The sequence below is a fragment of the Canis lupus genome, chromosome 25 (assembly GCF_011100685.1).
Source record: "Canis lupus familiaris isolate Mischka breed German Shepherd chromosome 25, alternate assembly UU_Cfam_GSD_1.0, whole genome shotgun sequence".
In the NCBI taxonomy this organism is placed as follows: Eukaryota; Metazoa; Chordata; class Mammalia; order Carnivora; family Canidae; genus Canis; species Canis lupus.
In genome coordinates this window covers 13,070,749-13,085,622 of record NC_049246.1, presented here as the reverse complement: position 1 = coordinate 13,085,622, position 14,874 = coordinate 13,070,749, and the positions used below count along the sequence as shown (strand labels likewise).

The 14,874-nt window shown below is 46.5% G+C and overlaps 2 long non-coding RNA genes across 4 annotated transcripts in view; one reads left to right on the top strand and one right to left on the bottom strand.

Moving 5' to 3' along the window:
- Positions 1-2,150: 2,150 nt before the first annotated feature.
- On the bottom strand, positions 2,151-3,766 carry LOC119865913. Its single transcript, XR_005378439.1, has 3 exons — positions 3,688-3,766; positions 2,785-2,845; positions 2,151-2,394 (listed from the first exon to the last, which is right to left on the bottom strand). It is a non-coding gene; the product is annotated as an uncharacterized LOC119865913 (long non-coding RNA).
- Positions 3,767-3,828: 62 nt separating this feature from the next.
- The window catches only part of LOC111092401, a 24,296-nt gene continuing 13,250 nt past the window's right edge, over positions 3,829-14,874 (top strand). For all 3 annotated transcript variants that reach the window (XR_005378436.1, XR_005378435.1, XR_005378434.1), the window contains exons 1-2: positions 3,829-4,059; positions 14,245-14,336. This is a non-coding gene — a long non-coding RNA (uncharacterized LOC111092401). The remainder of the gene's footprint in view (positions 4,060-14,244; positions 14,337-14,874) is intronic.

Sequence of the window (14,874 nt, the reverse complement as noted above, 5' to 3'; positions counted from 1 at the left end):
AGAATACAGAGTCCTGCCTCAAGCTCTGAATTCTAACATAGTAGGTTTGGAGTGGGCCCTGGAATCTGCACTTAAACCAGCTGGTATATAGCCGGATTTGGGGACACTGGCCTGCTGGTTTAACTACCCATAACCTTTGAAATCCCTTCCACAATATCCCCAAGCCAAAGAGTCTTTACAGCATTGTTTCTCTTACTGAGCTGGAATCTGCCACAGAGGAGTGTTTACCCATCTGCCCTGGTTTACCCTTTGGCACAATAAATCAAAGCATTCTGAATTCAGGGGTTGAGAGAAGAGCCCAGGGCAGGGGAGCTGATGGGTTGTGAATAGGAGTGTATTTGAGTGTGCAGATATGTGTATGTGTACATAAATGCATGCTTGCATGTGTTCAGGGTAGCTTAAAGCAGACATAACGCAAAAGTGAAGCTAACATTTAGAGATCAGCTGGGGACTTGGCACATCCAGGTCCAATAGCCATCAAGATCCAAGAAGCAGGGGTGCCTGGGTGGCTCAGTTGGTTAAGCATCTGCCTTCAGCTCCCAGGGTCCCAGGATTGAGCCCCATTCCCTCTCAGCAGGAAGCTTGCTACTCCTCCTCCTTTGCCACTCCCCCTGCTCATGCTTTCTCTCTTTCTCTGTCTGTCTGTCTGTCTGTCTGTCTCTGTCTCTCTCAAATAAATAAATAAAATCTTATAAAAAAAAATATCCAAGAAGCAGAGATTGGGGCAGGCTGGGAAGGTGTGCAGAAGCCGAGCAGAGTGAACATGAGACTACCTAATTTAAGGCAACATTATTGGCTTGACCTTCAGAACCGTAGGCCAAGAAGAGGGGACAGGAAGCCAGCATACCAGTTAGAGAAAATGGTATGGGGAAACCTCAGAATACCCAGGAGACTAGAGCAAAAGGAAGTCAACCATTCCCCCTTGTAGGGGCTAAAAAAGGAGCTGCTGGTTTACAGCATCAACGTGGGGTGTGGTGCCCTTAGTTCAGAACTAAAACTATTGCTAGGTCCCATTAGTGCATGGGGCAGGAGCTGTCATCTGCATGGACTCTTCCATTCTGAGGAGGGGCAGGGACTGTGCAGAAGGATCGGTCTCATTTGAAGCTTCTATCGTGACGCTGGGATGAAGCAGACCCTAGATACTTGGGTCTCCCAATACCTTCCAGTTTTCATGAATTCTTTGCCACTCTGGTTGAGTGCCTTTAATTAATAAAGTACGATATTCCAGAAGTGGTCTAATCAGCTTGGAATAAAGTAGAATGAATACCTTCTTTGTTCTGGATATCAAACTGCTGTTTTTATTTTTTTTAAAGCTTTTTTTATTCTTATTTATTTATTTATTTTTTTATTCATGAGAGACACAGACAGAGAGAGGCAGAGACACAGGCAGAGGGAGAAGCAGGCTCCATGCAGGAAGCCCAATGCGGGACTCGATCCCAGGACTCCAGGACCATGCCCCAGGCCGAAGGCAGGCACCAAACCGTGGAGCCATCCAGGGATCCCCTCAAGCTGCTGTTTTTAAATAAGCTCCCACATTGCTCATTCACCTGTAAGATTAGTTTGCATCGACCTTGAAGACATCCAAACCCTCTAGAACCTTTTAAAATCTGAATATAAGTCAAGACTTTACATTTTTCTTTAAAAAAAATTAATTTATTTGATAGAGAGCATGCACACAGGCCAGGGTGAGGGACAGAGAGAGATGGAGAGAGAGAATCTCAGGCGGACTCCCTGCTGAGCATGGAGCCTGACGTGGGACTCCATCTCACAACCCTGAGATCATGACCGAAATCAAGAGTTGGATGCTTAACTGACAGAGCCACCTAGGTGCCCTGAGACTTTACATTTTTTCCTTTTCAATTTCATCTTTTAGTGTTGCCATACCTTTTCTAGATTTTGGAGGTTTTTCTGAATCCTGCTCCATGGTCAATGTATTAGCTATCTCCCAAAAGTTGATGTCATTGGCAAATTTGATCAACATGACTTTGATGTCTTCATATACATTTTTTTTAAAGTTTGGACAGCACAGAATTGATATACATCTTTGTGGTACAGAAGAGACCTCCCTCTACCTTGATGTTGAATAATGAATCTTTTCCAACCAACTACAAAGTCACCTGCTTGTCCCATCACATATAACACTTCGCAAATGACTGAATTACACATTTATCGAAGTGTATCATAATTACTTCTTTACATAGCTGTCTCACTCACAAGGCTGAGTTTCTCCAAGGCAAAGACCATGTTTTATTCATCTTTGTGATTTCAATGCAGAACACAGGAAGTACATGATATGAATGACTCTTCTGGCCAACAGTTCCCCAACTTGTCCACAGAGATAAGTATCAAGAAGACCCCTAAATCATCTTGCCAAAATGAAGGCACTCTTTTATCCTGCAATTCAATCAATCAAGAAACTTAATGAGGTATGAAGCTAACTGGACACAAGTTAACACCCCAGAATCATTCATTCTTCTCCTCAATTTGCATGAAACATAAGCTGAATGACATGCCATCGGTTTGTTAAACTAACCTACACATTGTTAGTACTCAAGGTCACATTCATTGGGCCTCAGTTTCTAGTATCCACCTTGTTCTGGGTCCCCCACCCCAATTTTGAATATCATAGTCCTTTTGCCTCTTTCCATTCCTCATAATGCTCAAAGATTCCTAACCATCTTTTTGCCTCCAGTGAGGCTTGCACTCACTCCCTGAGAGGTCCTCCCTTGGACCTGCCTGTCTGAATTATTGAAAGTCTTCAGTGCCAACTGCCGACTTCCTCACCTTTCTAGAACCACACACTTTCCTCTTAAGCAGGACTTGGCATGGGTTTCTGCAGCCAAACCTGGGGAAAGAGTGAGAATGTTATTTGGGGGTGCCCTCTCATGCATGGCCTGGTCAGGGCAAGGAAACACCACAGAGTGTCACGCGGTCACTTTAAGCACCCCTCACCAAGGAGTCGTGAAACCTTAGGGGGAAAAGTCCTCCATAAAATCATGGTGACTGGATTTCCTGCCAGTCCTGGAAGGAGGGGTAGGAGAAGGTTTGATGTGATTGAGAAACATTGAAGAAAGTGTTTTGTCTTCCCTCATGAATATCTCAGAGCTAACTGATACCATTACATAAGTCTTCCCTCCCTGTCTTTAGATCATTTCCACCGATAGAAAAGACAGAAGAGAAAATGAGGATGTATTTCTGTCTCCACCAGTCCTCTTTTACCATCAGGCCAGCAGCCAAGCACAGCTTCAAAGCTTCCAGGCTTCCTGAATCTAGTCTCAAAATTTGCGCTACTGTGTCCTGTGTGTCCATTCTCAGTGATATGCTTCAATCTTATACATTCGTTCAACAGAGAGTTATCCAGCTATGTGCCAGGCCCTGGACTCCCTGGGGTGGTACAGCCCTGAACAAAACAGGAAAAAAGCCAGAAACCCTGCCCCACGGCCCTTGCAGCATACCAGCAGACAGACAATAAACAGACAAGTAAGTCCAATAATTGGTATGTTGGATGATACTAACTGCTGTGGAGGAGAACTGAGCAAAGAAGGGGATTGGATGCTGAGGTGTGAAGGACAGGAGTTGAGATTTGAAATAGTGCAGTCTGGGAAGGTCTCACTGAGAGGCATGTGAGTCCCCTTAAAGGTGGGGGCAGGGGCAGCCATGGAAGTGCCTGGGGAGGCAGCCACCTACTTGCTTGTTCTTGGAGGCCAGAGTAACCAGACCAGAAAATTGGAACATGTCCTATTAAAATTGGAATTCTGCAGAGAACCTGCTAGTTTCTTCTTCTCTGTGTCACAATAGACCATTCTGGACTCTGATGCAGGAATGCCATAGAAGCCATGGAAGGAAGTAACCAGGGATCCTGGTCCCATACAAGGTGGCCTCCGATGGCTGTGCTCTCTGAGTTCTTGATACCAGGCCATCCACTGTCATTTTGTTAGTTTATTACATAACTACTGAGTGCCCATTATATGGCTATGGATCAAACATTCCCAACCTTGATGTCATGTGCTCCAGGATGTACAAGAGTACAAGCAATTGTTCTGATAGAAGACAGAAGAGGTAAGGGGGTACACTGAGAGATCCAGGTGGCCTCTGGTGGGAAAGCATGTCCAAATCCCATCTTGAGGAATGGAAAGGAAGGAGTGGGCCAGGAAAAGAGGTGAGGTAGAGCTTTCCAGACAGAGCATCCCTAGGGTACCAGAGATCCCTGCACATAGTCAAGACACTCTCAGAATGTCCAGTTGTTTGTAGGGGGGTGAGGATGTGGGGTTGCTGGGGGTTCGTGGAAAGAAGGATGGCAGAGACATGAGAGTGGAGAGGTCAGCCAGGCCTGGTCATGTCTGATCTTGGCAAGGAGGACTGGATTCTAGATGGACTGGAAGCCATTGAGCAGTTTGACTTGGGATGTGATGTGGTCCAATGTGCTCTCTTGACGACATGAGGACAGAGTGAGAAGCACAACAGGTAGCAAGCAGCAAGACCTGTGGGAGGTAATGGTGGCCTGAACTCAGCTGTGTCACAGGGCACAGAGACAAATGGACAGACTCAAGGTGAGGTGCCCAATTTGCAGGTCTTGGGGTCGATTTGTTGTCTGGTGTGAGGGAGGGGTCAGAGATGACTCTCAAGTGTCTCACTTGGTAACAGTGGGTTGTGGGAGTGGGACCATTTCTGCTAACAGAACATAACACCTCTCAGTTCAGGCTCAGGTTTCCCTGAGACAAGGATTCTGACACCCAAGGTAGCCACCCTTTTGTACCCCTATGTCAGACAGCTATTGGTAGTGGACTGCCTGGGCATGGTGGTATGAGGCAGGGGTACTCCCAACCTCCCGGGTGAGTTGGATCTTCTTCTGCCAAAGACAGTTCTCCCAAGAAGGGGACACCTGGGAGTCCACAGGAGCCAATATTTCCAGGTGCTGTGGGACAAGGGGACAATAAAAGAGGCCTGGGTGGTAGTGGTGGTGGCATCCATTCTGCTCCCAGGCTCTTCTCTTCTGTTGGCTGAGAAACCAGACAACCAAACTGACTTGGAGAGTGCTATGGATGGAATGTTCTACCCACCCCTCACTCCAATTTGTATGTTGCAATCATAACTCTCAATGTGATGGTGTTAGGAGGAAGGGCTTTGGGAAGTGATTACTGGGTGAGGTGGATGGAGCCCTCATGAACCAATTAGTGATCTCATCAAAGGGATCTCAAAGAGTTCCCCTGCCAGCATCACCATTACCATGTGAGGATACAAGAGAGTGAATACAACCCAGAGGAGGGTCCTCACCAGAACCTGACGTGACTGGCACCCAGATCTCAGACTTCCAGCCTTCAGAATGATAAGAGATAAATTTCTGTTTTTTATAAGCCCTCCCAGGCTATGGTCCTTTTTAATAGCAAGCAGGAGATACACCAGAGAAGAGCAAGTTGCTCTGATTGAGGGTCCGATTTCACTTGCTAGTGAGTGATTTTAAAACCCTGGCTTTAAAAATCTACATTTTTACTTCAGCCTTTTCTGCTTCTCATCCATTGCTTGGTTGTGTTTGGTATAGCTGAGCTTACTGGAAGAGTGTGCTCTGGATAAAGAAGCTGTTGTTTGGGTCCCCAGCACATTGTCCTAGTTTTAGCTTACTATGGGCCAGTCATGGCGAGTCAGTCCCTCTGTGGCCCAACACTTCTGAAGGCGACACCCACATCTTAGTCTCCAGGAACAGTGTCCCCGGAAGCTCAGAGGGTGGTATAACTTGCGCAGCCCTGCACAAAGGGGATGTGGGTAGGGAGGTGGGGAATGACAGGGATGCTCTCAACTTGCCACCAAAGAAATGCACACCATCATCCCCCTTAGTCGGCTCTTAGTCCTTGCATTTTTTTCTGGCTGGGGTGCAGTCGGCAGAGTAGATGGGGAGGGGCTCTGGGCCCGGGGTCCAGCCAGGCTTGCCACCCTGTGAAAACGCAGTGATGCCAAACACGGATTACAAAGTCCCAAGTACTTTTCGGAAGGCCTGTGCCAGGCTTCCCTCCCACGGCATTCAGTGCGTGACCGTGACCTTGCCCTCCAGCTGGACGGTGGCTCTTTCACAGCATTGCTGGGATGCGTCCAGGTTGCCATGGGAACGTGCAGGGGCGCTGCTGGTGGAAACCCAGACCCCTCGGTGGCGCTGCTGCAAAATAAACAACACAGACAGGGCCAAGTGGCCAGCAGCACTGTCTGGGCGCCCATGGAGAACCAGGAGAAGGGTCTGGAGGGATCCCCGGGCCTGGCCTGTTGCTGGAGGAGGTGACCCCTTGCCCCAGAGGAAGCTCTGTGCACACTCTGGAGGAGCATCCTTCCCAGCAGCTAGGAGGCCCTAGTGAGGGGCGTGCAGAGGCGGGCTCTGGGATGGGGAGGCTGGGATTCAAACCCACACTCCAACACCCATCAGCCGCCCCACCGTCAAATGGGCACCCTAGCCATCTCCAGGGTTATCGTCCGGGGTAGATGGGACAACACGCAAAGGCTGAGCCTGGTGCACACCCAGGACCCCTTAACGTGCCAGCTAGTGAGGGCAGAGGGTGAACCAATTTTCTACCCATAGTGTGGTGCATTTTGCAGATTCCCAGTGTCTTCATTGGCATTAGCTGCCCCGTATTTCGGTAAACACCGGGGATTCTGTTTCTTCCAAAAGGATCGCTGCTTCCTTGAATGGCTCATCCTTTGACATTCAGTCTAATTACTGCCTTTTCAGTCTGCAGGCGGTGATCCCACAGTTTACAAGATCTCAGCCTGGTAAACACCTTTAATCTTTGCAACTATGCTTTCTTGTGTGTACTCCTTTTTTCTGCACCAAATGGGAGGTTAAAAAAAAACACAACTCTAGTAATACATAATCATAGAGAAAAATTAGATAATACAATACAGGTAAACAACCAGAAATACAATTAAAATTACCCAAATCTTTCCACCTAGAGGCAACCACTGTAACATTGATTCTAGACTTTTTCCATGTAAATATATATGTCATTTTCTTTTTTTAAAGATTTTATTTATTTATTCATGAGAATACACAGAGAGGAGAGAGAAAGAGAGAGAGGCAGAGACACAGGCAGAGGGAGAAGCAGGCTCCACAGAGGGAGCCCGATGTGGGAACTCGATCCCAGGTCTCCGGGATCAGGCCCTGGGCTGAAGGCGGCACTAAACTGCTGAGCCACCGGGGCTGCCCATATGTCCTTTTAAAGCAAATTTGACTCACATTATATAGATGGCTCTTTAAACGGCTTTTCTAACACATATATGCTGAACATCCTTCCAAATAAGATAGAAGTATAATCCACAGCATCATTTTAAATAGTTGTATAACTTTTATCTGGATATACTATACTATACTATACTATACTATACTTTATATACTATACTATACTAATCTTACCAATTATTTAAGAAATTTGGATTATTTGTGCTGCTCTAAACACTACATTGAGTAATCTTGTGCATGTATCTTTATGCTCTTAAACACTTTTTGTAAGAAATAATTCCTGGAAGTGGAGTAATAGGAAAAGAATATTTTATGAAGGCTTCCTGTTATATATTGCTGAATCGCTCCTTAGATGTATCTTTTACAGTCCCTCCAATCTGAGGACATGGGTTGTTTTCTTCATACCTACACCAACATTGGCTATTGTTCGTTTAACCTCTGTCTAACCCGTTATTAAAAAAATATGCATTCTTGTAATGTTTTCTTCCTTTTGTTATTACTAATGAGAATGATCACTTTTGACATTTACTGTCCACTTATCTGTGTTTCTTATTTTATTTAATGCCTCTTCAATACTACTCTTAGCCATCTTCCCTCACTCTTTGTTGATTTGTATGAGCTTTCTATAATAAGCTCTAACACAAACCTCTGCCCAGGAAATAGCCCCCTTAGTAGGGTGAGAAATGACTGTGTGTTTGTTGTTGAAATGGGCACTAACCAAGAGGGCTGAGCAAGGCAGGCAGCAGACAGGTTTGCCTTCAAAAGACCACATTATTTCTCATAGCCTAGTGTCTTTAAGGGTCATCCATCCTATAGCCCAGGTCAGAATTTCCTTCCTTTTTGAGACCAAATACTACCCCGTTGTATGGATAGATCATATTTTGTTTCTCTGTCATCTGTTCCTGGAACTGAGTGCATTCCAAAGAGCAATATGCACAGGATTCACTGGGGATGGGGTAAACACAGATTTTCATCAATATTTCTGGGATGAGGCTCGAGACTTGCAGCAAGCTTCTGGACTACTTGTCCTCCCAAGCCAGTTCAATTCTTCATCTGTTGTGTCCCATCCCACTTGTAAAAATAAGCAATAGCACCAAGGGCTGATCTTACAGGCAGCTTTTAAAAAATATAGATTATCCATTCTCTCCTTTCCAGCCAGTTCCAAGCCCCAACTTCCCCCTCCCTGCCCCCCACAACCACCCTCCTCTGCCATCTGACAGGTCTGAGCAGCCCAGCCTGGATCTGAGCGCCTCTCAGCCATGGGACCATGGCCAGGCCTCCTTAGCTGGCCAAGCTCCCGACTCCCTGCAGGCTTCTCCCTTGCTCCAACCCCCAGCCCTGTTTTATCTGTTATATATACTTGACTTCTCTCATTTGGAATGAAGATCCTGAGGCCAAAAGTCTGTATCCTGTGTTCATTCATTCAACAAATATTTATTGTTACTTTGTGCAAAGCACTGTTCTTTCTAGATACAGAGGATACAGCAGAGAACACAAGAGACCCAAATCCCTGCCCATATTAGCTTTCATGCTGATGGGGACATAGATAATAAACAAGAGAAACCAGCAGAATTTTAGCTAGTGATACATATTAAGCATGAAAAATAAAGCAGGGAAGAGAGAGGTTGAGGGTAATGCTGAAATTTTAGGGAGGGAGGCCAGAGCAGTCGTCACTTGGAGATGAAGTAGGGTAGAGATGGGGTGGGGAGTATCTAAGGGGCTCGTTCCTGGAAGAGAGAACAGCAAATGCAAAGGTCCTGGGAGCACCAGGAGGAGCATCAGGAGCATCTAAGGAGCATCAGGAGGCCAATGTGATGAAGCAGAGGAGGGAAGAAGATGAAGCCAGAAGGGTAGCAGAGTAAGATCATGCAGGGCCCTGTGGACCAAGGTTGTCCAATAGAGATAGGAGAGCTACAAGTGCATTTTAAGATTTTGTAGTAGCCATACTAAAAAAGTAAAAACAGGGGCACCTGGGTGGCTCAGTCGGTTAAGCGTCTGCCTTCAGCTCAGGTCATGATCCTGGGGTCCTGGGATTGAACCCTGCATCAGGCTCCCTGCTCAGCCAGGAACCTGCTTCTACCTCTCTCTCTGCCTGCAGCTCCCCCTGCTTGTGTGGTCTCTCTTGTGCATGTGCTCTCTCTCTCTCTCTCTCTCTCTCTCAAGAAAAAAAAATAAAATCTTAAAAATAAAGTACATAGAAAACTAAAAGCAAACAGGTGAAATTAATTTTAATATAGCTTATTGAAGACAACATATCTAAAATATTGTTATTCCAACAAATGGTCAATATAAAAATGATGGATGAGCTATTTTACCTTTTTTCAGTATTGTCTTTGAAACCCAGTGTATAGTTCACATTTACAGTCCATCACAGTACTGAGAAGCCACATTTCAAGTGCTCTGCTGGCATAGTGGGCAGCAGAGTCTAGATCGAGCAAAGATCTTGACTTTTCGTCTGAGAGTGTTTCAAAATGTGGGTTTTGGGATCCCTGGGAGGCTCAGTGGTTTAGCATCTGCCTTTGGCCCAGGGCACGATCCTGGGGTCCCGGGATCGAGTCCCACATCGGGCTCCCTGCATGGAGCCTGCTTCTCCCTCTGCCTGTGTCTCTGCCTCTGTCTCTCTCTATGTCAATCATAAATAAATCTTAAAAAAAAAAAAAACTCTTTTAAAATGTGGGTTTTATTATTATTATTCAGTTATGGCAAAGCCAATGGATCAGGAGACACCAAGTCATCTAAAAATGAGTGGGCTACACATATAGCTCCCAGGAGAAGGGGCACACACTCCGTGAGGGACCAGGCCAGGAGCACCAGGGGCGGGTGGGAGGCGGTGGGCGGGGGGGGGGGGGGGGGAAGCATCAGGTATCGACTTTTTTGTGGTTTCTCTGGGAAGGAACAGGAGAGGCAGGATAATTCCAGGGGACTCTGGCCCTGGGTGACTAGGACAGGGGGTTAGAGGCTCAGAGTGTAACAGTTCCCTAGAGGAGGTGGCTGCGTTGCCCGCTCGGCTGGCTCCGGACTGGTTGATTTGCAGCTTCAAGTGCACTCCTAGGTGGGTGGCTTGCTCTCTAGAATCAGCCAGTCCCGGGAGGGGCAGTGTCTCCAGGATGTGCAAGTCCCCAGGATGTCAAAGCATCAGAAGGGCGAGGTTAATTCAGAGAGAAGCAGGAGCCCCTCAGGGTCGGAGCCAAGCAGGGCTGTGATCCGGCTACTGCGTGTGGACTGGCTTCCAGGACAGGAGCCACGGAAAGGGGGCCGGGGGGACAGGGGACAGGTAGGAGGCTGTCGCAACCCCGAGGGGCAAGGAGGTGGGCGCTTGGCTGAGGAGGGAGCCTCAAGGGGGACAGTCAGATCACTAAAACCGTTCCTCGTGGAGCACACAAGCATCTACATGAAAGAGGCACCGGCCAGGGTACTCTTGAGGAAGGACAGGATAACACGTTTGCTGAAATGCTTGAATTCAACAAAATTCCAGAAGTTTTTAGACAGTGAAGTAATACCGACGCAGACACGGAGGTATTCTCAGTTGGCTCCCCGCCGCGTCAGGACGGTCCCCCTGCCAGGCCTGGTTGGGTCACTATGTTTCCCAGGTCAGGGCTGGGGGTTAGATGCCCGTCTGTCCCCAGAGTGGGGTGGCACCCGGCGAGGGCCGGCATCAGGCCCTGCGGAGCCCCTCTTAGTCCCACACGCCTTTATGTAACAGGAAGTCCCAGGGCCCTGCTGCAGGAAGGCTGTGGTCAGAGCCCCTGGCCATTCCGTGCAGAAAGCAGCTGCTGCTCACCCAGGGTCTGAGGCTCAGGAGTCCCCGGGGCTCGTTCTGCCCAACCGTCCCCCCCCCAGGTTCATCGCAGCATCCAGCCGGCAGACACCACAATGACTGGCTCATATTTTCTTCATAGTCTAAACAAAAATGCTTTTGATTCCTGGGGTCTCACAGCCTCCATGCGTTGCCATTAACTCGGGCTCAGCTGCAGGAAGCACAGCCAGTGGGGACGTTTCCCCTTCGCATATTAAAAAGCAGAGGTGGGGTAGGCCTTACCTAGAGCTCACCCGGGCAATAAAGATAAAAGCATTAAGTCAAACAAACAAAACAAAAAGCACGGCTTTCCTAGCAGGCAGGCGACACAAGATGGGGACTCTGTCTTTTTGCCAGGTGTGCCTATAAAGCAAGGTGGTTGATCTGCTAGCCCCTGTCCCGGAAATCCCAGACGTCAGGGAAGTGTGCTCAAAGTCGCTCCCTGAGGAGTTATAACTTATTCTGAAGTTTTTCCCACCTCCAGAACACACCTGGGACTCACTTCTCCTTGGCAATGGCCTTAAGAGTCCAGTTAAGTCACACTGGAAATCCCATCTCAATTTTTAGAACAAATATAATGGTATTACTCATTTTGATCTCATCTGTCATCTACCAGACTTGACTCTGAATTACTGTTTTTTTTAAGATTTTGTTTATTTATTTGCAGAGAAAGAGAGAGAATGATGAGGGGGTGGGGGGGGGACGGTGAGGAGCAGAAGGAGAGGGAGAAGCAGACTCCCCACTGAGCAAGGAGCCTGCCCTGGGGCTCCATCATGACCTGAGCCAAGGGCAGACCGTTAACCAACTCAGCCACCCAGGCACCCTGAATTTTTTCTCTTTTTGTTAATTTCTGAGCTTATTTTAAAAAAATGCCCACATTCTGAAAGCAATTATATTCAAAGGCTACCAAAAATTTCAATTCATTGTTTCATCGCTGAGCACCACATGGTGTATCATTCCAATTGCATATGTACATAATCTCTTACTGAAAAATTACTTATTGAAGGATTAGTCCAAATTCTACACAGAAAAGTTTCTAAATTGTTCGTGTACACATGGATGAATTTGTGGGACTGAACATCCTGTTGCAACCAACACCCAGACTGACACACATAACATTAACAATGGCCTGGAGGGGCCTCTCATACTCCTTCTGGGGTAAGGGTCATCCTGCCCAAGGCCAGGAGGGCCAGGCAAGGCAAGCGAGGCCCCTAGGAGGCACTCACTCTCAGGGTAGCATGAAAACTTCCTTACATCTTGCCCTAGGCACCTTACTTCCCTCACCCTAGTCCCCACCTTGATCCTGACTTCAAACAGCAGTGATTAGTTCCTCCTGCTTTCGAGCTTTGCAGAGATGGAATGATCCAAAATGCTCTTTTGTGTCTGACATCTTTTGCTCAACATTATGTTTGTGAAATTCACCCACATTTTTGCTTGGAGCTGTAGTCTGATCACTCTTGTTGTTGTGTAAAGCAGTGATTCTCAAACTTGTGTGGACACCATCGTCACCTGGGGGCTTGCTAAAACACAGATTGCTGGATTCCTAGAGTTTTGGGTTCAGTAGGTCTGGGGCAGGAGCTCAGAGATTGCTATAAGTAGCCCCATGATACTGACGCTGCCCTTCCCGGGACTATACTCAGAGAACCACCGCTGGAGAGTGTGGGAATATCTTACCATGCATTTGCCCATTCTAACGCTGCTGGGTAGGTGGGTTTCCAGTTTTTATTTAAAATAGTGGTTCTCCAAACAATTTTGTACATATCTTTTGGTGAACTGTGTATGCATTGCTGTGTCCCTGGGAGTGAAGTCACTAAGTCTTAGAGTACGCATTATGATCAGTAGTAGGTAGTTTTCCACAGAGGTTGTATCAGTTTACATTCCCATCAGCAGATTATGAGGATTCTTGCTCCACACCCTTGACAACCCTTGATATTACCTGCCATTTTTCTTTCAGACATTCTGGTGAGTATGTACCAGAATCTCACTGTGGCTTTGATTTGCTTCTCCTGGATCATGAATAAGGCTCAGCATCATTTGATTACTGGCCACTTGGCTAGCTTCCCTTAAGAAGCATCTATTCAAGTCTTTAATCCATATTTCTATTGGTTGTCTTTTTTTTTCTTACTGATTAGCGGGAGTTCTTTATGAGTCCTTTGTCGGATGTGTGCACCGCACATACCTTCTCCCACTCTGTCTCTGTGTGCTGCCATTCACTGTGTCTTTTAATGACTAGAAGTTCTTGGCTCTAATGTAGTCCAATTTACTAACTTTTTTCTTTAAAGTTAGAATGTCTGTGTCCTGATTAAGAAATCTTGGCCAATTCCAAGGTTCCAGATAAATATTTTGAAATAGGTATCTAGTACTCACTAGAAATGAAATGTAAGCTTGAGTGCTATGGCACCCAAATTTTGAATCTAGAGCTGTCAACTATGGAAGGTATACTTTCAGCAACCATGGCATATGTCACACGTTGTCCTCACGTCTTCCCATTTATGGCCCATCCATATCTTCTCTGCTCCTACCCTGCTCTTTCCCCTCTCACCCTCTCACCACTGGTTCTTCCATGTGGCCTCTCACACATCCTGCAAATAACACGTCTTTCAAGCTGACAGCATGCCTCCTCTCAGGTCTCCAGAGCTCATGATGAGGCTCCTATGACCTGCTCCACAGAGCCCACTGGACCAGGGCACCATCCCAAGAAGCCTGGCTGAGGGGTCTCCTTCTTAGACCAGAGTCCTTCCTTTTAGGGAAACATCTCTGTGTCTGCTGAGTAGCACTCATTCATTACTTTTTTTCCATCTGGTTGTCCGAAATCTCAAATACCACGGCTGGATTTTTAGAATGGATGTCAATCTCTTAAAGTTGGACTAAAGTTGAATTCAATTCTGGGGATTGCATTTATCACACGGTAAACATGCCTTCCCCATCCCCTAGGCCAGGGCAACATAGATCCTGGGAAGAGCCCAACCCCAGGGATGAGTAGGACCCACACAGGCTGGTGGATTCTGTAGTTTTGTGTTTGGAGGAAACCGTTGGTGGCCATAAGTTCACAACAGATGGTTAAGAAGAGTTCACAGAAAGATGCGGAGGCTGGTAAGGAAGCCCTGGGAAGCATAGTCGTGGAAAGGACTTGGGATCAGGAAGCACGTGTGGCTTGAAAAATTCTCTTAGAATGAGCTTTGTGTACCTAGGATGTCTTTTACTACCATTATGTGGTCTTTACCCACAGGGGTCTTTGTCCATTTCTGACACAAAAAGCATCACTCTCCTAATGGTTAATAGAGCTCATCAACACAGCCCTCCCTATTCCTCAACAAAGTGGTAAGTGAGGAAGTAGTCTAAACTGAACTCCTGAATATATGTCCATTAAGGATAATTTTAGATTTCCATTAATGGGCAACCAGAGGTATAAAACAAAATACCAGAATTTATTTAAGTTTTGTCTTGTAAAGCATTAGATAAATTTTATTCCCTCAGCAGATCTGCCTCTATTTTCCTGGTCAAATGTTACACTTTTTTTTTTTTTTTTTTTTTGGCATTTCCTGAGCACACATCAGTGGATGGGGTGCTGTTGGCAACAGTGGGGAGACCAGTTAGATGTTTTAAAATACAGTGCACAGTGTACAGTAGACATGCCAACTAGTCTCGCAATAAGTATAAATATTGTGCTTACCAGTCATATCAGGTCGTCAAACTGTGCCTTTTCTGTCCTCTCCTCTTTAAGGATCCTTAGCTCTCTTTACTTGCCCTTTTATTTATTTTATTTATATTAATTTATTTTTTATTGGTGATCAATTTACCAACATACAGAATAATCCCCAGTGCCCGTCACCCAATCACTCCCACCCCCCGCCCTCCT